This window comes from Crocuta crocuta, unplaced genomic scaffold, assembly GCF_008692635.1.
Source record: "Crocuta crocuta isolate KB4526 unplaced genomic scaffold, BGI_CrCroc_1.0 scaffold28, whole genome shotgun sequence".
NCBI lineage: Eukaryota > Metazoa > Chordata > Mammalia > Carnivora > Hyaenidae > Crocuta > Crocuta crocuta.
Window position 1 is genome coordinate 7,304,279 of NW_027533256.1, and position 26,728 is coordinate 7,331,006.

At 50.9% G+C, this 26,728-nt stretch overlaps 1 protein-coding gene across 1 annotated transcript in view; it reads right to left on the minus strand.

Annotated features, from left to right (window-relative positions):
- GRID1 (glutamate ionotropic receptor delta type subunit 1) overlaps positions 1-26,728 on the minus strand; it is a gene marked incomplete at its 3' end in the record, with an annotated part of 707,181 nt that overhangs the window by 475,467 nt on the left and 204,986 nt on the right. The gene's annotated exons all lie outside the window — the stretch shown is intronic.

Here is a 26,728-nt window from a genome sequence, read left to right on the forward strand (position 1 = left end):
CCTTTCCTCTGTGGTCACCAAGCGGCCAGGATGTAAGCCTAGGACAGGAGGGGAACAGGGGGATCTGGAACAAATTACTAGGGAATGAGCATCCAGAAGGAGCTTGGGGCCCAGTTCTATCACCTATTGGTGCAAATCTACTCCTGTGAGGGTCACGGTGCTGATTTTTTTAACTAGGGCCCAAATCTTCTCTCTGCAGCTGCCTGCATGAGCCACCTGGCTTCTCCAAAGGGAGACCATGGAGCCAACTCAGAGGCAAGCAGGTACAAGAGTGACACCCGGGCCTGATGATGACATTGAAGCCTCTGTGCATCTGTGAATTCAGCTTCCCCTGGGGTTTTCTATGAGCCAAAGAATACTCTTTCTTGCCTAAGCCAACTTGGTCAGGATTTCTGATACTTGCAGCCCAAAGTCTCAACCCATCAGCCACTTTCTCAAAGTCTGGCATGTTTTCTTCCTCTGGCCCATGTGTGTATTCCAGGTCCCAAAGGTAAGTCCATGCCTGAGCTGGACACTCCTCAGGACACTGTGGGCCTGCCCATGTCACATGAGCCGCTCTCTCCCAGTTGCTGGGATGCCCAGGGGCCATCACAGGTGCACCCTGGCCCCTCCAGTCCCCCAGAATCAAATTCACAGTAAACAGTGTTCATTCAACCAGACTGCTTTTCCCAACCCATTCCTCTCCCAGACTTTCACGTCATGCCCACTCCACAAACTACTTGAACTTGCCAGGCACCATGCACACTGCTACAGTGGACCCTTGGCTGCCCACCTTGCCAGGATGACAGGCCCACTGGTACGTCTAGTCCCAGTTAAGACATAAAAAGAGCGGTCACGGAAACCCAAACACAGTGCCAGGGAGACCAGGGTGCCATGGCAGTCATGACTGGGTGCTGGGGGGAAATGTGCAGGGGGTCCCTACTTCCCACCATGGCAGAAGCCCCGGAATAGGGCTCTGGGAGCACACCATGGACTCTGACACTCAGAATTTTGGAGAGTTTCTTAAACACCTAGGCAAATCTTCCATCCACTTTGTGCCTCAGTTTGCTCATTTGTAAACTGCGGATGAAAGTTTCTGACTTCCATTGTCATAGGACTATGAGGAATCACAATTCTTCAGGGTCCCAGCTGCTTGTGCCTCAGGGGCCAGCACCTAGGAGGCCCAGGAGCCAACCTCCCAATGGTTCACGGGGAGGGTACGGTAGTATCCCAGTAAGAGCCTGGAGAGCCTTTCTAGGGATGGCAAATGCGTGTCAAATATGCAATCCTGTGGCACCTGGATTCAAGTCCAGTCATGACCTCAGCTGGCTTTGCCCATTAGCACCCTGACCCCTGAAGCACAGACATTTACCCAGAGCTGCTTGCCTGCAGTGCACGGGGTCCCAGTATCCCCCAAGCATTGTCACACAGGAAAATGGTGCCAGGCAGTAGGTCAGGCTCTCTTCATCAAGCCCCCGCCCCCTCCTCCAAATCTACAAAGTATGAAAAGGTAACTGACAGAGATCCTGCCACAGCACCAGGGGCTCCCTACACACAGGCCCCTGGCTGTCAAAACCCCTCAGATTCCCAGGGAGGCCATGCAGTCCTCACAGCCTGCTTGGGTCTGTAGAGACCTGGAGCCCCAAAGCCTCTTGAATGAGAAGCTAGAAGAAGTTTTTAAGAAGTCCTCTTAACCAATCAGAGGAAATGGCTCAGGGCATGGCAACAGGTGGAGGGGACCCTCAACTAAAAAACTCAGTCAACCCCAGCCACTCCCTCTCCTGAGCACAGCACAACTCACACCTGCCAATGATAAGCTTGAACATCTCAGCCTAAGCAGACACTCATGACCAGCTGCCGCTCCCATGCTAGGCAGGCACAGCCTTCTATCTGTGTCCAGGGTGCTCTCCCCTGGATCTGGGCTGTTCAACCGAGCAGCCACTAGCTACATGGGTCTGTTTAAATGTAAACTTAAATTCATTGAAATTAAATACAATTCTACCTCAGTTCCTCAGTCACACTAGCCGCATTTTAAGTATGTAACCACCACATCTGGCCAGTGGTTACCATACTGGATGGCACATACAGACATCATATACAAGGTATCATTGCAGAAGGTTCTATTGTATGGTACTGCCTGAGAAATGATCTTTTAACCAGCACAGTCTAAATGATGTTCCCAAATATGGGAGATTAACTGCATTATCAGGCCCCTGGTAATGGCCTCCCTATTCTTGTGCCTTGTGCTCTGTCGCTTTGAAGACCCTTCAAGCTCCTACTCTGGGACACATGACCTACTTTGACCTGTAAGACAGCTGTGACTTGGTGTAAGCAGAGCATCTGGGCCTTCTGTTTCCACTCTTGAGGATGCCACACCATGAGAACACCCCTGGACTGGCCTGCTGAAGGGATGTAGACACACATGGAGACTCAGGTGGGCCCCCAGGTAGCCACCCTAAGCCACAAGTCAACCACATCCAGCTACTAGAGCGAGCCTAGAGCAGAGCTGCCCAGCTGATCTACAGACTCACAACAAATAATACATAGCTGTTGTTCTAAGCCACTAAGTCTTAGGACGGTTTGTTTCTCAGCAATAAAAGGTCCTGACGGAGCAAATTGATCAGACGTCTTTATCTCATATAGCTTACGATAACTTCAATGAAAAGAACAGGGCTTATGTCTTAAAAGTAGCCCCACACACAGCTATCCAAGGCACTGCCCAGTTAGGGGTGCGCGTGAGACAGTTCAGCCAAGGTCACAGCCTCTGTGGCCCTATCCCTTCACCTGGACACCAAAAGCCTCACTGCCCCCATGGCTTCATCTGACCCAGATCTGAGCACAGCTGACAGGACACTGAGAGCTGGCTGGGACAGGCATGAAGGTAGCACCCTCAAACCCCTATCTACCAGCTCCCACTCCTCTTCCACACCTTGCAAGACCATCACAAGTCTTTAAAATCACAGAGCAGCACCTGGGTGGCTCAGTTGACTGGGCGTCCAACTTCGGCTCAGGTCATGATCTCATGGTTTGTGGGTTCAAGCCCTACGTGGGGCTCTGTGCTGACAGCTCAGAGCCTGGAGCCTGCTTCAGATTCTGTGTCCCCCTCTCTCTCTGCCTCTTCCCCGTACTCTCTCCCTCCCTCCCTGCCCCCCCTTCTCTCAAAAAATGAATAAACATTAAAAAAAATATTAAAGTGGCAGAGACTAGCCATGTCTGCAGAGGCATGCTTTCTGCACCTGCACATGAGCACATGCACAATGAGGCCTCCCGCAGGGCTGTGTCCATGCCCTTGGGTCCATGAGGCCAATAGGGCTCTAGAGACCCCACACATCATGCCAGCATGGCTAGTCCTCCCAAACTGGGGGAAAAGTCCACTGAGATCCCTTCCCTGAGGTCCCCCTGCCTGAAACCATCTCAACCTGTCGGACTGTTCCACTTTCTTAGGGAACAGGAGGTACCACTGCATGCAGGCAACCACCCTGGGACCCCTAAGTACACACAAGGACACGCACACATGGAGAACGCAAGTCATCAGAGCTCCTGCACACCTTCAGTTGCTCTGCTTCTGCCAACTGTTCTGAGCAGCCCCGGATGGGACGGAGGCATCACAGAGAGTTTAAGCTCCCTGTCAGCAGCTGGCTCCTTACCCCTGGAGCAAGCGATACAGGCTGAAGGCACACCACTCCCCAGGGACCACAGCCCCTGGCTATAACTGCCTGCTCCCACTTGGCTGAAAAGGTCAGCTCTCAGCCTCTGAAGCTCTTATTCAGCTACACATGGCGAGGGCTGGGGGCAGAGCAACATGCAAGGGCTCAAGCTAACTTTGCAGCCCTCCTGACATTACCCAGGAACGGGGCCAAGGAAGCCCACTTCTCCAACACAAGTCCTGTTCTCCCTACAAGAGACTGGGTTTGCAATGCCCCCTGCCCCCATCCCCCCAAGAAATCCAGCTGTTCACTGCTGCTCCACAGAAAGGGGGAATCCTTCAAGAAAGTAGACTAGGGACCGAGCTGGGCTACTCCCACTGGCACCCCAGGAGCCCCTTGGCTCCCACGGAGTTCTGGATCTTGGACCAGTTCCTCCCCTGCAAGGTCCCTGTGCATAATGGCCAGCTCAGGCACCACTGCTGGTGCAGGTCCTCCAACCAGATCCACCCCCACTGGGGAGGGAGCTGATGGGATCATATCCCCAGCCCCATCCCAGAAAGGGAGGGAAGAGGCAAGTGGCCCACAGCTCTCCAAGGCCACAGGAGAGGCATGAACCACGGAAGAGGGCGTCGTCACCCATGAGACAGGGAGAAGCTCCCAGGAGAGGCATCCTGCTCCCCAGAGAAAAGAAACAGAATAGGGAACACAGGCAAGTGCACTCCTATGAGGAATGTGATAGACGGTGCCCCCCNTTTCTAATACCCGAAACTGAACAAGCCATCCAATAGACATCTATTCATTCCTTCTTTTCTCCTATATCACGGAGAGCTTTCTCCATGTTGGTCTCTCTCCTAGGTGCTGAGAAACAAGAATGAATGAGCCCACGGTGTTCCTGCTGTCAAAGAACTTATATTTCAGGGACTGGAGAACAGACTGGAACAAATAAACACCATGCTAAATAGATAATTTCCAACAGTGGTAAGAGCTCCGAAGAAAATAGATGTTGGCCTGGAGGGAAACCACAGGAGGTGGGGATGGGAAAAGCCTCTGCGAGGAGCAGCAGTGAAAGGAGACAGCTCTGGAAACCTCTCCTAGAAGAACGCTGCAGACAGAAGAAACAGCTTATGGAAAGTTCCAGAATGAGGCATCTGTGACACCACAGGAAGAGTGCCTTTCTCACCTCACGATGGAGACCAGGAATAGGGAGGACCAAGAGGCCCAAATTGGAACTGTAAGGAAAGGAAGCTGGGGTCCCACAAATGGAGAAAGGAGAGACACAGGTCCCAAGTGCCCCAGTCCTCGACCTCCTTCCCCAACAGACCAGCTTCCTAATTGAAGGCCCTTGTGTCCTCTGGTGCGTCCGCATCACTCACCTCTCCGCCCACTGCCACCCACACCATGTGCTGCTCTAAAGCTCATGCCCACATCGTCAGCAAATGGGGATCCTCCTCTCTCTTCATAGTCCCCAGTGCCCAGCCTGGAGCACCAGTGCGTGAAGGCCTCTCCACCCTGGGCTTCCAGACACTGTGTGCTCCTTCTGCTCTCACTGTTTCCCAGTCCCACCCACTCTTGCCCCCATTCTCAGATACTGCTTGGCTTCCCTCTGGCATCACCCACTGGTAGTCTGGGGGGAAAAACATCAACACCAGACCCTAATTCATCCCCACAACCCCTTCCCAATTTCAGGTACCATCAATACCTTCCCTGGGACTTCGGTCACAGACTCCTAAGAGGTTCCTGTGACCCCGGGGTCTTCCCTTCCAATGCCTCTTCCAAGATGGTTTCTAAGTTCACATCTGCTCACAAAAGAGTGTGCCTCTAAAACTTTCCGTGAATAACACAACTCTATTTTAAAGTTGCCAAGAAATTAACATCCTCAAAAGCATCAATCAATCACAAACAAACAAAAAGCCTTCTAGAAACTCTACTATTGTACATAAAGAAACTCATACACCTTAGCCTGTGCATAAAAGACTCTCTGGCCCTAAACACCTGCTTCTGTCACCACCACCAGAAACCATCCGCCTCAACTCCAGGAAAAGGAGCATTTTGCCCTTCCCTGGACATTCCCTCACACACATACATGTATGCACGTACCACATACACATCCAATGCGCACACACACATGTACACACACACCACGCCACACACGTGAGTGCATACTTTGCCTGGGCACTCCCAATTGGAAATTGACGCAGTCCCACTCTTCTGTCAAAACCCAGTGAAAGTCATACTCCCCTCAGAGTTTCAAAACTCACGGACATCAGAAGCAGAAACTAGGGATTTCTCATTTCTCTCTCCCATCTCCAGGCTCGGTGCCTAGCACAGGCTCAGGGACAGTAGGAGTTTGTGGAATCAAATTGAACCAGAGCGAGAACCAGCTTGAACGCCCTCAAGCCCTTCAGCAACCACACAAGGTCATGAGCTTGGTGAAGCACAGCCATTGGCAAGGAACTGAAATTGGACAAAAGGTTTTTTTTTTCCAAAACCTGAGGTTGTAGCTGTGACTATCCCACCACTCCTTCTGGAAAAAAAAAAATCAGATAATGATGGATATTATAAATTCTTTCTTTCTGAAAAGTAATTGAAAGAAAAGAACCCATTTCAAATTGCTTCTCCTACTATTTTCAACTTCTGAGAAAGGTCCAAGTGCTGAGAGTACTTATAAGAACATTTTACCATCTATGGGGCGCCTGGGTGGCTTAGTCGGTTAAGCGTCCGACTTTCACTTAGGTCTTGATCTCGCGGTTCGTGGGTTCGAGCCCCGCGTCGGGCTCTGTGCTGACTGCCAGCTCAGAGCCTGGAGCCTGTTTCCGTCTGTGACTCCCTCTCTCTCTGACCCTCCCCTGCTCACGCTGTCTCTCTCTCTCTCTCCTAGAAATAAATAAAACATTAAAAAAAATTTACAAGAATATTTTACCATCTGTAATATACAGATACATGTATGAAGACTGCCACCTCACACCCTGGAGAAGTTCAGTTACAAGTGTTTAGGGATCATTGAAAATTTTTCCATAAGCTGAGACACAATTTTGATTCTATGGACTTTTCTTAAAAACTTTTTTGGAGCACCCAAGTGGCTCAGTCAGTTAAGTGTCGGACTTCAGCACAGGTCATGATCTCATGGCTCATGCGTTTAAGCCCTGCATTGGGCTCTGTGCTGACAGCTCAGAGCCTGGAGCCTGCTTCAGATTCTGTGTCTCCTTCCGCTCTTGCTCTGTCTCTGTGTGTGTCTCTCTCTCTCAAAAATAAATAGCCATTAAAAGAAAAAAACTTCATTCTTATCTGGCCCCCAAATATAGGTTTCAAAATTTTTTTCCAAGTTGTGGTTTATCTTAATTCAAGTTCACTGCAAAGACCTCTACTGGGCTCCTCTCCTCCTTCATGGCCCTCCCCTCTGGATACCACCAACTCAAAATGCCAGCAGCTTTATCACAGGCACGAAAGAGCTACAGAAATGGGTGTGGATGGAACCTGGGTCTGCAGGTGAAGAAGCATCCACCATTTCCAAGAGAAAAAATCACTAAGACCTACCTGCTGTGGCTCCAATCAAAAATAATAACCCTTCCCTTTGCTCAGAATTCATTTGGTGCCTCACCTCAGTTGTATTCCCTGCACTCCCTGCTTTATTTCTTCCTTCTTCCCTTGCTTCCTTCCTTCCTCCCTCCCTTCCTTCCTCTCTCCCTCTCACCCTCCCTCCCTCTCTGCACCCTTCCTTTCATGTCATCTTTCTTCCCTCTTCAAATACTTCCTGAGCACTGTTCTGGGCCAGGCCTCAGGCTGGGCACTGGAGAGGCAGCATTTTAAGACTCCACAGCCCTGTCCTCAAGGAGCACTCAGTCCTGCAGGTAAGACTGAGCCGAAAGCAGAGAGTGGCTCCCCTCCTCCACGCACTGAGCATCTCCTACGCATCAGAATGTGTTCCGTTTGCAGACTGCATTTCATGGATGAATTAATTCATTGCAATCAATCTATGTAGGTGTGATTTTTTTTTTAAAATAAATCTCTATGGGAGTCAGGCGGGCACAAAGCAGGCCCTCAAGAGTTCAGCAAAGGGAGGAGCGGATGTGGCCCAGCCAGCCAGCTTCTGTAAAACAGGAAGCATGGGGGTGACAATGTCCCCCACAGCAAACAGCCCCAGGGCCCAGGCGGGGCCCAGCTTCAGGAGAGCAGGAAGACTGTCAGGTGATGTCCCACAGTCCTCGCGGCACAGTGCCACTGCTCCAGGTCTTCTTGCGGAGGGTCTCGTCAGGGAGGGAGACCCCCCCTCTGTCCTGGTCACAGTCTCAGCTGCCCAGACAACAGTCACAGTCGACCCGGCACAGGCAGTCCTCCAGGGTGACATCTCACCCCCAACCCCCCAAAACGCATTAACCATGACTTTATTTTCTGCATTCTGACACTGTGACATCCGGGGTCTTACGGACCCTGCAGGGACCACCCCTCAAAGGATTAGCCAATCTCTCTAAGTAGGAAAGTGCCGACTCCAAAGAACCCCTTTCACGTGCAAACCAGCCTCTCCACAACCCACACCCAACCACCTCCTCAATCAGCTTCTCACACTCTAGCTGCTCTAATCACCCCAGAACCAAGTGACCAGGGACACCCTTGTGCCCCCGGGCCTGCTGAAATTATTCAAACGAGGTCATCTTAAACCCACTTACTCCATCCACCTCACCCTTCCTTTCCTGCGGAGGTCACATTAAGGGCTCTTGCCCACACTTCCCCTTCCCCCTCTGCCTCCTGACCAGCCCATATGCTTCCCCTGGTGGCTCCCAATGGTGCGGCATGACCCTCCTCCTGGGAACCGTGAGTAACAACTACCTTTGCAACAGCGGTCATGGCATTGTTGACCTTGCCATACCTGAATAAGAATAAAACACCCTCCCCCATGTCGATCTGGGATTGAGCTTGAGGAGAGGCACATAGAAGCAGCTCCACTGGCTTCCCCACTGGAGGCAGAATACATCAAGGGTTCAAACCCCACCATGCACTAGCCAGATGAGGCTGTCTCTTCATCTGCAAAACAGAGCTGAGCCTCCCTCCTCCCAGAAGCACTACGGTCCTTCAGTGAGGGACGAACATCACTGCTGGCACAGTGCAAAATAGCCATTCAGTGGCTGTCAGCTGCCTTCCAGCCTCCTCATCACCACCAGGAACACCCCAAAAAGGGTTCCCAAAGGAACAAATCATCTCTCTTGTTCTAGAAGCTCATCAAGAAGGGAGGTGCCATCCTGACAATCGGACGGCACCACGGAAGACAGAAAGCGTCGGCTCTCCCTTCTGCGATAATGGAAATTCCAAAGCTGTAAAGCGGCTGAAGGAAATGGTCTGTCATTGGAAACTCTGAGAATGAGATCGAATTTCTGCCCCAAATAGGGGCCCACAATATCCAGGAGACTTCCACTAAAACGGATTTTGAAGGCAGCCAGGAGGCCATATGAGAGGAGATTCCAGAAAGGGGAAGAGGTATTCTGGAGAGATCCTCGTGAGGGCATTCACAGGGTGTGTGCACACATGTGCCATTGAGACACGGGGTCCGTGAGTGAACCCTACCCACCGATCCCCTGGGCCCCGGCAACAGAGGGCATCATCTGATAAGAATATGCTCATTTCTCACCATTTCTCTGTTCCTTTCCATTTGAAAAACAAATATAAGGGGAAAACATTTTAAATAATCAGGCTGGAAGATCAAGATTAAAAACAATTTAAAATAAACATCTACTCTGGCACTTTGGAAAAAACATACCACGCTGCATTAAGTGCTTTGAATTAAGTAAATTACACCAAGTAACTAATTTACATAATGATCAAAATTTGCATTTTACACATGTTATGATGAAAATGGGTTTATAAAATAATTCTTCACTAACTTCTGCTCCAAGTTAGGTTCCAGTATTTGGATAAAACTTCGTGGTGCTGATCTGCTAGTGTCTTTCAGGTTTCAAATCTCTGGCTCCTTCAATATTTTCTTTTAATCTAGCAGGTCCCTTGTCCCCACTGTAATAAATAGTCCCTTTGATTTGCAATTCCCTTCCATCAACCGAGTGAGATCATATTTTTAAAGAATCCATAATATGTTAATCATTCTTAGAATTTTCACAAATGAAGTTTGATGTCCCTGTCACCTTTTACTTACAAGGTATTTGGTATTGATTTTAGCATTTCTTCTCCAAGATTTTAGGACTGGTTTGCAAACTCCTGCAGCTTTTCAGGATAAGGAATCACGATGGCACTTCTCAACAGGCTGCTTTCCAGGCCAACAGGCACCTCGGGCAGCAAACAAAACCCCACTGGACACATCCACAAGGGGCTGAGCCCAAGGCCCTCAGGACACTGGCTCCAATCCCATCAGGCCACTCCACACCTTCAGGTCCTTAAGACCTGGGAGACCTGGGGCGCCTGGGTGGCTTAGTCGGTTAAGCGTCCGACTTTCGCTTAGGTCATGATCTCGCGGTTCGTGGGTTCGAGCCCCGCGTCGGGCTCTGTNCCTGGGAGACCGGCCCAGAACCAGACTCCATCTCCCAGAGATGCTGGACACTTAGACAATTCACGTCTTTTCTCCTGTACAGCCTGTGAGGCAGGCATAACTGTCCCATTTCACAGATGAGAAAACTGAAGCCAGGGATGTTGGGACCCTCCAGCAACACCACACGGCCAGCAAGAGGAAAAACGTTCATGCTTTGAGAAAATTCTGGGTATTTTCCTGGGCTTTTCTCTAATTTAAGTAGGATCCCAAAGCGAATCTAAAAAGGTAACTTCCAAGTATTTACCCAGAAGAGCCCATTTGAATTTCTAAGGGGCCCCAAATCCAAGGGTGTTGCTTTTTGTTAATGCCACAGACAGATGGCCACACCCCATGGCATGTCAGGACGGATGCCACACACAATAAGGATGATGAAGTACGTAACGGCACTTGCAGATTACAGTCTGACTTTGTGCAGAGCACGACGCTAAGAGTTTTGCATATGTTGTCTCTTTTGATCCCCCCGATGCCCTGATGTCTGGCCAAAGTCATCCAGCCAGTTAGGGTTCAAATCCAGGCCTCTCACATTCACCAAACAGTCAAAGACACCTGGAAAGGGATGAGAAGGAGGCAGGTCGGTGCCCCCAACCCCATGCAGATGCTGAGCTAGGAGCCTGTCACACACTTCATCTAAGCCTGGAGCACCCCAGGCAATGACCAGATTATGCCCATTTCAAGATACGCCCCAGCCTCAGAACAGAGCTCAGATTCAACTCCAGACTCATCTACTGTCAGAGGCTCTGCTCTCTGTGCCACCATCAAGGCATGGGACTAAACTGGCAGAGGCCGGAGCCTCCCCCTGACCCTAGCCCAGGCTTACAGAATAGCTACCCAGGCACCTCAAGCTCCAGAGACCACACAGCATGCTGGTCAAGTGCCAAAGTCTAGCTTTTATGAAGGGCAAGAAACGAAAATGTGATGGCATGTCATGCCGGCTGTTAATTTGCAATCAGTATTAATAACTAACATTACACAGTGAACTGCAGCATCTTCATTAATTCTGTAAATTATTACTCAGAGGAAAAGCCCACACTGCTGGAAACAGCAGCCTCAACTGGTCTGACTTGGAAGCAACCCTGGGCTGGGTTCCGCCCCTGCAGACCTGCTCAGGGGATGCCCAGGGACGCCGCCTGCTGACCCTGCTCCTGGCCCGCCCCAGGACCAGCAGTGGCCTCCCAGCTCCCAGTGAAAGGGCTGTAGGGCTGGCCCCACATGCACTTCGCTCACTCAGGCTTTCTCCAAGCTCGAATCTGGTGCCCACACCATGCCAACTGTGGAGACTAGAGAAATGGAACGGACAAGGAGCTCAATGGAAATAGACGAACGATGCTCAAAGACGTGGTAGAATCCATGGGAGGTACCTGGGAAGGAGGCTCTTTGCCCAGATAGTGTCCGAGGGAGCTAAGGCCTCCGGGAAACTTCAGAGAGCTCAGCACAGAGGCTGGGGCTGTAGGGTGGGGCAGTCTTTTCTGTGTCAACAACAGAGGGAAGGTTACTCCAGGCCAAGAGGACAATGGGGTCAAAGGCCTCAAGGAACCCAACGGCCCACCTGGGGGACCTGCTGATGGCTCCGTTTGGCCCTAACAGTCATGTGGCCTGTTGTGCCCCCAAGGAGGATGGCCAGGGCGGCACTCTTGGGACTGGCCAGAAAGCAGCAGGACAATGGGAAGAGCACGGTGGCCCGTAGGTCAGCTGAGGCCAGGGCCTGTGGCCCCAGCGATGCCAACTTCACCCCTCCTATCCACTCCACGCCAAGTCTCTGAGGCACAGGAAGGACCAAGGGACAGCAAAATCTGTGCTCTGGAATCAGTCCAGAGCCCCAGTGTGTACCTGAGTGGCCTTTGTGGCCAGAGCCACACGGCCTGAACAACTGCTGGCCCCCTCACGTGGGGGCCTTTTCAAAACAGGTCTATGGCTCCCACACAGGAGAAGGAGTTGGGCTTTGGGGTCTGAAACCAAGAGATGGACTCTTCCATGTTGCCATCTCTTGCCTGGACTGGTCTCCTCTGCTCTCTGAGCATCAGTTGCCAGCTCTGTAAAATGGGCAGAGTAATGCCTCTGATGCAGTACTACTGTAAGGAGCAAAGTAGGGGACAAACACAAAGCACATGGGATAAAGTCCAAGTGTGGGGAGGGCTGGGCACAAAGAGCTCACCTTTCCAGTGACACTGCCACCTCCACTGCCACCCCCCTTCCTGCTCCACCCCCCTTCCTGCTCCCCACCAGCCCCAGTATAGGAAGCCTCCGTCTTCACGGCTCTCTGTTGACCTCATGACAAACGTTCTTTTACTTATGTATTTAATTTACATAATTACTCTCTGATATTTACTCAGATTTAATTTGTTTCCTTTGGAGCTTGCCTTTGAAGAAGGATGCCAACCAGAGTCAGGAGCGAATTGCAGTAAGGGGCCCATGGATGCCACCGTCCCTCCCCAGAAACCTCCAAATGCCACCTCTGCAGAAGGACCCAGCTCTGCCCAAGCCTGGGCACCACGGAGAGCCTCACACTCCCTATGCCGGTAGGATGCCAGGTTGGGGTGGAGTGCTGCCCCTAACGCAAGTGGGAGAGACATATACACACCTGTCTCAGAAACAAGTCTGTGCCAGCCCCAGAGAGAAAGGTGGGCAGTGCCAGGAAGAAAGAGGGCAGGAGTCCTCTGCTCAGGGAGCGCCGGGAAGGAGCCAAGCTGCCATCAGGCTGTGCTAGAGTCGGAGTCAGTGGATATATGGATGACACTGCCAGGGCCCTCTTTGGTGCCGCGAGAGTGGGGTCCTGGGGTGTCATGCAGATGAAGCTGGACTCCAGGGTAGGGTAGACCACGAAGGGTAGTGGGGACACACCATGGGGTAGAAGAAAGGGTTTGAGTTTGAAAACTTGATTTGGCAGTTCGGTAAGAGGGGGCATGATCTGGAGGGCAAAGGTCCAAAGGTTACAGAAAGCCAAGGCCACAGCCCAGGCAGGACCCAGTGGAGCCAGAACCTGGATGGGAGCACTAGAATGGAGAGAAGGGCCTTTGGCTGCAAAGAAGGAAGGCAAGGAAGGAATAAGGGATGACAGATGCCAGGTTATGCCTACAGGGTCTGTGGATGAGGAACAAAAGACAGAAAGGAGGGAGACGGGAGGAGGGGGCAGGAGGCTTGGCCTTGGCAAGAGAGCCACACACAGCCCAGGCCCCTGCTGGGCCGCCCCTCCTTCACCCTGCCCCCACACCCACCCACCCACCCACACACACACACGTATGTGCACACTCACAAGCAGGGACACTCATGTTCACACTCACACCTTCATGTACGCACTTGTTCACACAGAATCGCTTGCACACTCATGCACTCACTTACACACACATTCACTTACACAGTGGTGTGTTAGAACCGGCTTGTGCCATCTCATGAGAGCCTACTGTTAAATTTCCAGTTTTGCAAGCCAAGTACTAAACACTGCCACTGTCGATTAAACTATACAAACTTATAATTGAACAAATGATATTAAAAAACAAACTTATCAAACGCAAAGCTCATCACTTCCTAATCCTGGGCTGCATTTTACTATTATCTATGTTATTGATGCCTGTTGTGCCTGAAATACCACGTAATGGCGCGTCACATGATCCCAACTCAATGCCCAGGGACATCACAGTGCTCAAAATCAGCCACTATGGGAGTACATACACCCCGAGAACTGGCAAAAACTATAAATTGGGGCTTCTTGTCTTCTCGGAGAGCTGCCTGTTAAACATCTGCCAGCACAGCACTGCTCCCTGAGGGCACACACTGTCACTGCCCACTCGCTGGCACACATGCTCACACACCTGCACCTCACTCACCCATCCACACATACGCTCACGCCCACACCGACATACACCCCCAGAGCAGCACTCGACACACGCATGCATGTGCACACATTCACACACCATGCACCCCCCCCACACACACACACACACACCAGCATTTCATCTCCTCTAATGTGATGCAGAAGGTTGGAAACCACACCCAAGAACAGAGGCTGCTCTGGGGACGAAGGGCTCAGAGTGGCACATCCTGCAGGCCCCAGTCTCCCCCAGTCTCCCCCAGCCTCCTCAGGGCCCGGGAGCTGACTCCCCCAGAAGGTGTCTGTGCTGCTCCCGGCTCCCCTCCCTGTGCTGCCTGGCAAGCAGAGGCTCGGCGTCTCACTCTGGTGCCTCACTTTGGTAACCGCCAGCAAGACGATGGTATAATCAGTGGTCAGTGGAGGCTGGGAGCCCTGCAAGGAGGGATAACATGGCTGGATACCCCAACCCCGGCAGCCAGGCCATTCTGGGAACAAGCCCACACAACCCCACTCTCAGGACATGCCTGCTAAATCCCCAAATTAAACCCACATCTATATTAATTAAGAGCCAGGATCCGCAGGCCTGATAGGACTGCAGGTCCATCCATCACCAGCTCATTAACTCCCACCAGAGCCTCTTAGGCCAGACTAGAAATGAGACTCAGGGTGGGGGCCGGGGAGAGCAGGGCATTATTCTGAAATATAATTTGAACTTTCCTTCTAAAATACCATCCTTGGGCCAGTCCATCACACATCCATACCCGCTGGGGCCACGAGCAAGGGCTGGGCCATGGGGCCATCCATCACCAGCTGCCAGAAGGTTCTGGAACTGCCAGGACTGCTCGAGAGCTCCAAAGAGGATGGGGACGACTGGACTAACAGTATGATCAATGCCAGTGGGACAGGCCACAGAGACGGGAACATGGCTGCCAGGGTCAATGCCAACTCTGCTCCTCTTCCCAAGGGTAACGATCTCCCCACTGGGAGTGCTGGATGGAGAGGACGGGGGCAAAGCCCCAGTTATGAAGCCCCTTCTGCGCGCATGCCCATGTGCTCCCCTCACAGCAAGCCTGTGAAGGCTCTAATCATATTCCTGGTTTACAGATGAGAAATCTGGAGCCCAGAGAGCTTCCGTCACTCGAGTAACCAAGGCTTATCCAGGCAGATCTGACTCCACCCTATTCAGCTGCCTCCAGGAGAGCAAACACAATAGAGCACGGGTCCCCCAGGACCAGAGTCCATGCATGCCCCATTCTCCAGAAAGACCCGTGACCCCCATCTGACTGTGAACAGGCCTCAACACCTACAGGGGTCCATCCCAGCAGCAGCAGGTGTCTCTGGCCAGTGACCCAGGATCCTGAGTGTCTCATCCACCACTGCATTATCCTGAGCACCACACACAGTGCCTGGCATATAAGAGCAGCTCAATAAAACCCGTGGGGGAGACGTGTGAATTAACTAATGAAAGGCAATTCTCTGTCCAGGGGTGGAAGCTAGACCCAAGGAGACCCCCCTGGATTGCAGCAGAAGCCATGTGGGGGCTGGGTTGCAAAGCTGATCCAAAAGGACCAGAAGGGCTGCCATTGTAGGCTGCCTATGGCATTGTCTCCAGGAGCAGCAACCATGGAGGATGTCCTGACATCCCCCCATCGCACCGACCCAGAAGGGCAGTTCTATCATTATCCCCATATTCCAGATGGCAAAACTGAGACTCAAGAGAGCTAAGTTCTAGAAACATGATTCCAAAGAGCCCTGCCATTAGCCTCTGCTTTATGGGGACACGTCTGCCATGCAAAAGCCCTTTGTTATCGATAGCCTCCTTTGCCTTCCAGGAAAACCAATAATCAAAAAGAAACCCACACTCTGCCCAGTGTCCTCATTCCAGGCTGGTACCACAGGCTGTACAGTGCACTGAAGACTGGGGATTGCCATACGGTGGACCTGGGACCCGGCCGCCCGTGCCTGAGCTAAAGGTTCAGCACCCACATTACCAGGCTCTAGCAACCAGGTCGGCGGCCAGTCTGCCATTCTCCGCAGCGGTGGCCACATAGCCTGCACCGAATGGGCTCTTTCACGACCCACAGCTGCCTTTTCACCAACCTTGCAAGGGCAACTGGAGACACAGATTCTGATTCTGAGTCAGAGTTTTCATTGCGATCACAGTGATTTTCAGTTTAGAAGGAAATGAGCATCCCAGAAAGCATTTAGAATTAATCCTAGCATTCTAGAATCGCAATAAAACTCTGTTAGGAATGAAATATTTGCAGTTTATCACCAGCCCTGTCACCAGGAGAAAAAAGGGATCCAATTGTCTGTTGGTTGGCATGGGTTCCTGGGGCCGTCGGAGGTGACAGAGCTCCTGCAAAGCCCCCCCTTCTCATCTGCACTCCCTGCCCTTTCCCTCTGACTACATACATCAGCACAAGCGAGGGACAGGTTAACGGTGCCCAGGAGTCTCTTGTGGGAGGGGGCTGCAGACTGCAGGAAGGAGGAGAGCCATTTGTCTACTACGGGGTGCCCGCTGTGTGTCCCGGCAGCAGGTCTGAGGTTCTGCTGCACAGAATGCTGGCCTGGGAGGATGGGAAGGCGGGGAAATATCGGGGAATGAGGAGAGTGCAAGGCCTTCAAGTGCTTCCACAGCTGCTGGTGGGTATGGCGAAGCTAGGACCAAGTCCCCCAGACCCCACGCTCTGCACCTTGTGCTCCTCCTGAAAGCCAGGAGGTCAAAACCTATAGAATCCATGCACATAGATTCTACCAACTCCTTTACAGAGACCCTCTGGCTTTCAGAGGACAGGACCAGCATGGGGTCCCAGAAGGAGAAGGAGAGAGGGGCTCTAAGATGATGCAGTGATAACCACAACACCTGCCGCAGTGGGGAAAGAAGCTGGCCGGGGAGCCTCCATTTTGCTGAAATTCACGAGTCAGCTTCTTTCCAGTGTCCTGACCAGCACCCTCCTCCCCTAGGTGACACCATTCAGTCCCATGGCTTCAAACAGCATCCACACCTGCCTTGTGGTCATTACCCTGGACTCTGCCAGGATTTCCGAACTCACCTCTCCACTTGGAAACAGGCATTTACCAACAGGAGTGGAACTCTGGACTTTCAATCTCCACCCCAATAAGTATCACCACCCACCCCGCTGCTCAGGCCAAAAGACCGGGGGTCTTCGTGGAGACCTCCCCTTTCCTCACTCCTCACCTACAATCCACGAGATAGTTGCAACCCAACCTCTCTGTGCCTCGCTGGTGCGTGCCAGGCACCTCTCCCAGAGACGATTCTGACAGCCTCCTACCTGGCCTCCCTGCCTCTTCACCACGGAGCCCAGACAGTGGTTTCTCCAGCCATGAAGAAGACATGTCTTAACTCTGCTCAAAAACGCACCAGTGGCCCGACAGTGTGCTTGGAATGAAATCCCGGCTCCTCACCCAGGACCTGAGAGGCTCCACAGCCACAGCCCCTGACCTGATCTCCAAGCCAGCTTCCTTCTCTACCCCCTTCCCCGTCCTGCAGCCACACAGCACCCCCTCCTTTCCTTTCTGAACACTCAGAGCCTGATGCCACCTCAAGGGTTTCACACCTCCTGCTCCCTCAGCTAGAACACTCTTGCCCCGTTTTTATCTTACTGCCTCCTTCCAAGCACCGCGGTATCAATTCACACGTCGCTTCTTTAAAAGGACCCTCCTTGAGCTACCAGGTGGCCCCTCTCACCCATACCTGTGACTCTGCCACACCCCTGCCCCTCTCCTTCATAATACCTCTCATCTCCTAAAATGACATCTTCATTGATCGGTTCTCGTGTCATCTTCCACTGTGTCCCCAGGACCCACAGCAGGTGCCTGACACAGAGCAGGCACTTTCGGGATGTTAACTGAAGGCCCGGGGAAAACCTAGGGGCAGCATGCTGTGGTGGGAGGAGCCCAGGTTTGGAAGTATAGACTGCTCTGGGTTGGAAATCAGCTCAGCTCACCCCTCCTCACCATGTGGCCTTGGGCACATCGCTTCAGACCTTTCAAAGCAACAATTTTCTCATCTCTAAAAAGAGAATAACAATACCTTGAGGAGTTGATGCCAGGATTAAATGAGATAGCAAGTGTAAGGTGCTCGGAATGAACTTTCCAACAGTCACTATTTTTATTCATACCAATAACAGCAGATGTGAAAACACCTATGTGAAAGTGGGAATTGGAAAAATGACATGTGAGCAGGGAAAAAGGAAAGGCATGTGCGTGCACCGGGCATGCACCAGGCACCAGCCACTCTGCTGGCCCGGGGGAGCCACAGAGATGAATAAGCATGTGCGCTGCCCTCAAGCAGCCAGTGGGCTGGGGGAGAAGCCAGGCATGGAAAGGCTGTGTAACGTGGCAAAATTAATAACTACATCAGAGCACACGTGCCAGCCACGTGAACTAGGGAATGCCTCGTCTTTATGGAAGAACTGCAGCAAGGGAAAGGCATCGGTGCACAGCTTGATGCCTGCCAAACACATCCCTCTTCTTCCGGAAACACCTTCCTGCCCTTATTCTGCGGAACGTCTCCATACTCTCCTCCAATCCTGCAGTTCTAAGGGCGATGTCCTCCAGAGGCCCCTGTTCCCCACACGCTGGTTCAGGAGCAAGCACATGATCCCCTGTCTGTCCCCGACCTTCTCTAGCTGGAACAAAGAAAAGAGGGATAAGCACTCTCATGACAAAGCTCGTTCACCATGTGAGCTCACAGGGTGAGAGCTGCCATATTTCTTGCCATATGGAGAAAGCAAGTCTGAGGGAATTAGCCAGTGTGTCGATGGAGGAACAAAGGCGGGGAGAAAGCCCTGACCATACATTTTTTTTAAAAAATGGTTTATGCAACCGTGGGGGCTCCAAGTCTGAAATCTGTAGGGCAGACTGCCGGCTGAAAGCCCTCAAGCAGGAGCAAGGCTGCAGGAGGAAAGCAGAATTTCTTCTTCCTCAGGGAAAGTTCTGGTCTCAGGGCTTTGCTGGTGATTGGATGAGGCCCACTCAGACTATCAAGGATAATCTCCTTTATTTAAGTGCAAGGATGCTAGATGTTAACTCCATCTACAAAATACCTTCCCAGAGACACCTAGATAAGTTTGACTGAGAAATTGAGTACTATTGCCTCAGCAAGTTGACTCATAAAACCAACCATGGCAGGCATTAAGAAAAATGTCTCTTTGAGGAGGCAGTCCAGGGCAGTAAACACTGATAACAATTTCAAGACATCTCGCTCTGAGGGTCTATGAGAGCTTGGAGAAGAGGCAGGATGGCAGGGAAAGGAGCTAGGTTCCTCCTTGCCCCGTGTGGATGGGGGAAATGAACAGGAAGGAACGGAAGCAAGAAAAGGCTGAAATTAACAGAGAAACTGATCTGAGGGCCAGGTCCCCGAATAGAGCAGAGAGGATGGGCACTGGGCAGGGTGGCAAAGGGGGGGGATCTCTCATTACCCACTGCATCAGGGTGACAGCCAGAATCTTCACAAGCAGCCCAGCATGGAAATAGATACTGGACCAGTAAATCTGCTCCAAATCATTGCCACACTCTATAAGGATATACAGTCACCCCAATATTGTAGATAAGGAAATGGAAGCCCAGACACATTGAGTGACTTAATCAGTGTCCCACCGCTAGGAAGCAGGGCTGCGGACCCTGATATAGGAAGGAAGGAAGAGGGGATGGGGCAGATTCTAAGTATTGCATCCTTCTTGTCGGGACACCTAGAAGCCTACACAGAAGCCTGAGAACTGTCTGCCTTCTCTCTTGCTGAGCTGGAATAAAAAGAAGTTTGCCCTGAAGCCCAGGGCCCTGCGGGCCTCTGAAATCTTTCCTAAAGTGGAAGTGCTCAGCACAGATCTGAGCAGGACTCCATGCTCTGCAGGCTCCCATTGTCAGGCAGCACAGACACATAGTAGGTCCTTCAAGAAAGCCAGTATCCCAGTTTAGAGGCCACAAGGCAGGGAGATGACCAAGGCCTGCCATGCTCTACCTTTTCCTCCTTGAAGCACAACTGGTGGCTTTTCACCTGCATGACTTGCTCCCAGAGGCAGCTCAGAGTGAAGACATTTCCCCGTGACTTAAGTCCTTGGGCCACCTCTGTCATCCCCATAGAAGAAAGCAGGCAAAAAGAGCAGGGAGTGAAAGTGAGGTTACCCGGGATAAGCTGGAATCTGCCCAATTTATAAACACTAGTTGATAGCCACGCAGTTGGTAAAGGTGTCCGTCATCATCCTCTCCATCAATATCAATGGTGAATGTCAAGGGGATTGCCCTCTATGGACGGGCTCACAGGGGTGCTGCATCCCGACCATCGGGACAGCCTGTCTCTGTCTGACTCCCAGTTGCACCCACACGCTGGCCAAGTGCCTCCCCCAGAGGGATGCTGTAGCCCTGGAGCATGGACCACCAGAGTCTAATAGTTAACAGTTATTTCTTTTTTTTTTTTTAATGTTTTATTTATTTCTAGGAGAGAGAGAGACAGCGTGAGCAGGGGAGGGTCAGAGAGAGAGGGAGTCACAGACTCTGAAACAGGCTCCAGGCTCTGAGCCGGCAGTCAGCACAGAGCCCGACGCAGGGCTCAAACCCACGAACCGTGAGATCATGACCCAAGTGAAAGTCAGGACGCTTAACCGACTAAGCCACCCAGGCGCCCCATAGTTAACAGTTATTTCAAGGGGCCCAACCAAACCAAGAGCATTCTTGGGACTTTATACCGTGTCATGTCAAGCCACCCCCAATTTATCCAGTGAACTAAAGAAAATGCTGCCACAGCAGCCCTCCCTCTGCCATATTTGTCCCCTAGACAAATATGCTCACAAGCCTCAAGGGCTCCCTGGTTCCTTTTGAGAATAATCCCCAATCCTCAGCCTGAACTGAGCCTGAGTGTGCTGACCAAAGAAACGCCTGGCCTTGGGAGTCAGACCACCCTGGGCCTCAATCTTGGCTTCCCCATCCAGCAAGTGAGGTGCCTCTAATCTCTCTGAGCCTCAGTTTCCCTGCCAGTAAATCCACCGATTAAAATAAAAGAAGGAATTGGGGCACCTGGGTGGCTTAGTCGGTTAAGCGTCCGACTTTCGCTTAGGTCATGATCTCGCGGTTCGTGGGTTCGAGCCCCGCGTCGGGCTCTGTGCTGACTGCCAGCTCGGAGCCTGTTTCAGTCTGTGACTCCCTCTCTCTCTGACCCTCCCCTGCTCACGTTGTCTCTCTCTCTCTCTCCTAGAAATAAATAAAACATTTTTAAAAAAATAAATAAATAAATAAATAAAAGAAGGAATTACACTATGGGGTTATTGTGAAAATTAAGTGGAAATTACCAAGATATTGTACAAATGGCAGGTACAATGACCATCACCAGAAATTCCCCTCCCCAGACTCACCCACCTCCTGACCCCTCAGAAAGCAACACATACAATTCACCCCTGCCTGCTTTGGCCTTCATAGGCACTCCCAGTCCTGACCTTTCCAAATTCTCTCTGACCTATAGGACTCAACTCTATCCCCTTCTGAAATGATATAAAGGAGCATCATGTGAAGTCTCAGAGATACAACAAAGATAAGAACCTGTTCAGTCAAATACAAGGCAAAAATCGGGGTGATCTGTCTCCCAGTCAGGCTGTGAGCAACAAGAAGACAGGGGATGGATGATTCCCAGATAGCCACAAGCCACAAGTGGCCACTGAGCACTTAAGCCATGGCTTATCCAACTGAGAAAGGCTATAAGTGTAACACCAATGTCAAATTACAGAGGCTTAGCACAAAACAAAAAATATAAATGATATCATTAATAATTTTTTCTGTTGATTACATGTTGGAACAACAATAATGAACTAAATGAATACACTAAGCTAAATAAAATATCTTAAATAAATTTCACTGGGATCTTTTTATTTTTTTAATTTTAAATTATACATGTGGTTCACATTGTATTTCTATTTGACATCATTAGGCTAGAGCCTGGTCTGTCCCACAGGACACTATCTTCTGCAGCATAGCTAGCTGGCATGTCTGGAAGAGAGGCAGGCTGGTAGAGTAATTAAGTCAGCCAGGGTTCAACATCACACTCTGCCAATGTCAAGACATTGGACACTTCACTGAATCTCTCTCTCTCTGCCTCTGTTCTTCATCTATAAAGTGAAAATAATAAAGAGTAGTGAGCTTATAGGATTCTTAAAAGAATTAAATGAATTAATACCCATGCAAAGCAAGTAGATAAATGCCTAACATGTCCTAAGTGCTGAACTGGGTCTATCAGCATAACCACCATACCCATCACCACCATCATCCCCATCACCACCATCATCCCCATCACCACCATCATCACCACCATCATCACTATCATCACCACCATCACCACCACCATCATCACCATCATCATCATCATCACTATCATCACCACCATCATCACCATCACCACCATCACCACCATCACCACCATTATCACCATCATCACCATCACCACCATCATCACTATCATCACCACCACCACCATCATCACCACCATCATCACCACCACTATCATCATCACCACCACCATCACCATCATCACCAGCACCTGCACCATGTGTACCAAAGCACACTTGCCCACCCCATCTGGACATCAATCTCTAAACTAGGATATTGGTCAGGCTGAGTCTGATTTCCATCCTGAAAGTCCATTCATAAGCATATGCTATGCCCAGTTCTTGCTGAAGTCCCTGACTGAGGGCAAAGATACCCTGCAAATGCCATTATGTGCCTTTCCTCCATCCCTGTNCCCATTCATAAGCATATGCTATGCCCAGTTCTGACTGAGGGCAAAGATACCCTGCAAATGCCATTATGTGCCTTTCCTCCATCCCTGTTGAGCAAACCTCTCCAAAGCATACATTCTATCTCAACCAGGTAGAATTCCCAGCTTGGCTAGATCACCTACTCTGTCCTTCCTATCCTAGGTGTCTTGTTTTCTGCAGACCAACCCTAGCACTACCACTCTGAAGTCACTCTTTGGGAAAGATGACACCAACAGTTTGCACAACCATGCCACGAAGAAGTTTGATGTGTACCTTCTGCCATTCAGAGGGAAGGGAAGAAGAAGGCGTAGTCAAAAAAAGGTCTGAAGACTGAATGGCCAGGAGCTAGCAACCTGCTAATGGTCACCACTCTCAAGCCTGAGTGCCTTCCGAAAGCTCTGCTCCAGACACCCTGATCAGTGAGAAGCTCATCAGTGGCAAACCCCAGCATTACAGAAAGGAAAAAGCCATCTGCATGCATTAAGGGCCTGCTATGTGTCAGGAACCATGCCCTACTCATTTGGCCTTCAAAACAAAATCTTTCCAGGTGGGAATAAGCACCCTCATTTTTTAGATCAGTAGCCTGAGGCTCAGAGAGGTAAAGTAACTTGCCCAGGCTCACATAGGGCATAAATGAGGAAGCAAGGAATGGAATTTAGCAGAGCCCAGCTCATAAGCTTTTCCCTTAGAATCGTGTAGTCTCCCGTTAAAGTATACACTCACACACTGAGAATCAAAGCCTCTTATTCTTAGAAGCCAAAAGCCTTCATCGATTTCTCAACATCTGTTTGGAAGTTCTTCCCAATACTCAAGAACCAGGGAGTTCTTGTTAAGAAGTGTTTGCCCAGCTGGCTCTCAGGAAAGCTGTGCATCCCTCACAGGCCTGCCACTTCTCAGATGTCACTACCAGCAATGACAGACAGTCTGACTAAGTGAAACCTGAAAAAAGCTACACACATGAAAGCCCCCTTACCCTGGCCACCCGAACTAATAACCCAGAGAACCTGGTGTGAGCCATGCTCCTTGCAGTAAGAGACAGCATAAGAAAATAAGCTGATGCCAAGGAGTGTCAGGAGAGAAAAATGAATTCTGGGCCACAGTCTGACATCCTACCACATTTAAGTGGTTCAGGAAATGCGGGGATTTTTATGCATAGATTTCTTTTTTTTTCAATCAGAATTTTTTAAATTTAAACCCAAGTTAGTTAACATATAGTGTAATAATGATTTCAAGAGTAGAATTTAGTGATTTATCACTTACATATAACACTCAGTGCTCTTCCCAGCAAGTGTCCTCCATAATGGCCATCACCCATTTAGCCCATCCCCTAGCCCCCTCCAGAAACCCTCAGTTTGTTCTCTGTATTTAAGAGTCTTTTATGGTTTGCCTCCCTCTGTTTTTATCTTATTTTCCCTTCCCTTCTCCTATGTTCATCTGTTGTGTTTCTCAAATTCCACATATGATTGAAATCATATGTCTTTCTCTGAATGACTTATTTCACTTATCATAATACACTCTAGTGTAATCTATGTTGTTGCAAATGGCAAGATTTCATTCTTTTTCATCGCCGAGTAGTATTCCAGTGTGTGTGTGTGTGTGTGTGTGTGTGTGTGTGTGTGTGTGAGTATGTGTGTATCACATCTCCTCTATCCATTTGTCAGTCGATGAACACTTGGGCTCTTTCCATAATTTGGCTATTGTTGATAGTGCTGCTATAAACACCGGGGTGCATGTGCTCCTTTTTTGAATCTATGCTGAGATTTCTGAAGCCTCATGGGGTGGATGGCCTAAGAGGGGACTAGGGACACTTGGAGAAGTGACTCAGTCTGAGAAGTTGAGCCAGGACAGGCAGCTTATAGGAAGGGATAGCATTTGGGACACTCACTCTGTGCCAGGTGTCGGGGCAAGTGGTTGACATGTGTTTACCCACCAAGCACTCCTGGTTTCCAAGAGAAATGCCCTAAAGCCCATCACACACATGAGAACACTGAGGCTCCCAACAGTACACTGAGCCAGGAAACAACCTCTACATCTGAGGCTGAGACCTTGAGGGGGTCTCCGGGAGAGCTTGCCTCTGCATCAGCCAGAATTCACATTCCCAAATGTGCTGCAGACCTCTCAGCACATCGCCCTGGTCCTGGCAGGGCATTCAGCGAAGGCGACAGAGATAACCTGCTGCTTGATTTGCCCACAACAAGGCTCACAACCGGGTCCTGACAGTCACGAAGGAACTGAGTCGTGGGGAGGGCTGGGAGGGATTGATAACAACATCTCTATCCACTCGGAAACCAAGAGGAAAATGAAACAAAAATTACATCCAGCCCCTTCCTGCTAAAACCAAATCAATAGAGAAAGCAGAAAAGCAAGTGTGTTTTATTTTCTACAAACTTCCAATTGTCACACTCTGTTTGCAGGAGGAAAATGCTGGTGGCCACCCAGGCAGTGCTCAGGGCAGCTGGCTGACACCAGATCTGTTCTGGGGATGGCAAGACACAGAACGAGCCATGGGGCTGGGCCTGGATGTGTGTTCTGAAGGTGCAACTAGCACTTCTAATTGAAATTAACTGTTAAACAAACAGATGCATGCTGGTGTTAGCAATTTGTGCAGATGGCTCCCAGGGTCCTGGGCTGCAAGGCCCAAGGAGGTAAAAGGGAAGAGTGTGGCCATCACAGGGAGGAACTGACCCAGGAAAAGAGATAGGAAGAGGTTCGTGAAATCACAGGCCATCTTCACTGTGTCCCCACGAAGGCCTGGGAACCTTCCTCCTGGGGACCCAAGAGGAGGCACTGATGTACCTGCAACGGATGATAACTATCAGCAGGATCCACCAGTTTCTAGCCACGGCCCCTTCCAGAAGCCATGAAACCAGGAGTGTCTACAAGGCTAGACAGATGGCAGTGTCGAGCACACCCCTCCTCAACATTCCTTCTCAACTGTCCTACAGGGTCATCACNTGTCCTGGGCTGCAAGGCCCAAGGAGGTAAAAGGGAAGAGAGTGTGGCCATCACAGGGAGGAATTGACCCAGGAACAGAGATAGGAAGAGGTTCGTGAAATCACAGGCCATCTTCACTGTGTCCCCACGAAGGCCTGGGAACCTTCCTCCTGGGGACCCAAGAGGAGGCACTGATGTACCTGCAACGGATGACTATCAGCAGAGTCCACCAGTTTCTAGCCACGGCCCCTTCCAGAAGCCATGAAACCAGGAGTGTCTACAAGGCTAGACAGATGGCAGTGTCGAGCACACCCCTCCTCAACATTCCTTCTCAACTGTCCTACAGGGTCATCACGTTTAGTGTCCCTCCCTGGTCCCTGGAGGGGAGGCTTCGCCAAGGGCCCTGGATATGGGCCAGTGAACTGTTTGTCAGGGAGAGAAAAAAGCAGATCCATGAACCGCGACCCTTTCAGACTATCTCTGCCCATGGCCTCGGGTCCTTCTAGCCTGCAGGATGGTCAGTGTCTGAACTAGAGGCAGCCAGGGGCCAGGGGCCAGGGCACGTGGGACAGGGTGCAAAGCCTCAGCCTCTGACCCCTTCTCCAAGTTTCAGGTGGCCAACTACCTTTCAGTCCAGGATGTCAGGCCTTCCCCGGGTATCAGAACAGGTGTCAGAGGCCACAAAAAAATAAAGCCAGGAGGAACACCGTCTTCTCCAGGCCACCTGCCCAGGCTTGAGGCCTCACCACACCAAGTCACCTGGATTACGGCTGCCCCGGGCACACCATCGATGCTCAGCTTGCATCCCACTGCACCCAGGACAAGCTAATCTCTCCCCCTACTCTCACCAGCCATGTCCTTCCCTCTCCCCTCCCCCAAGGACTAGTGTCCCCAGAAGAAGCTCCCGGTGCCCTGCAAGGGGCACGGGCAGCCAGAAAGCCCCAGGCTGGCCAGGGCTGTCTACACCTCACAGAGCTCCCGCCAGGCCCAGACTGTTCCGTGCAGGGCAGAAGGAGTCACTCTCTATGGCTTCAAGTCTGAGGCCTGCCCTCCGCAGCCAACCCCCACA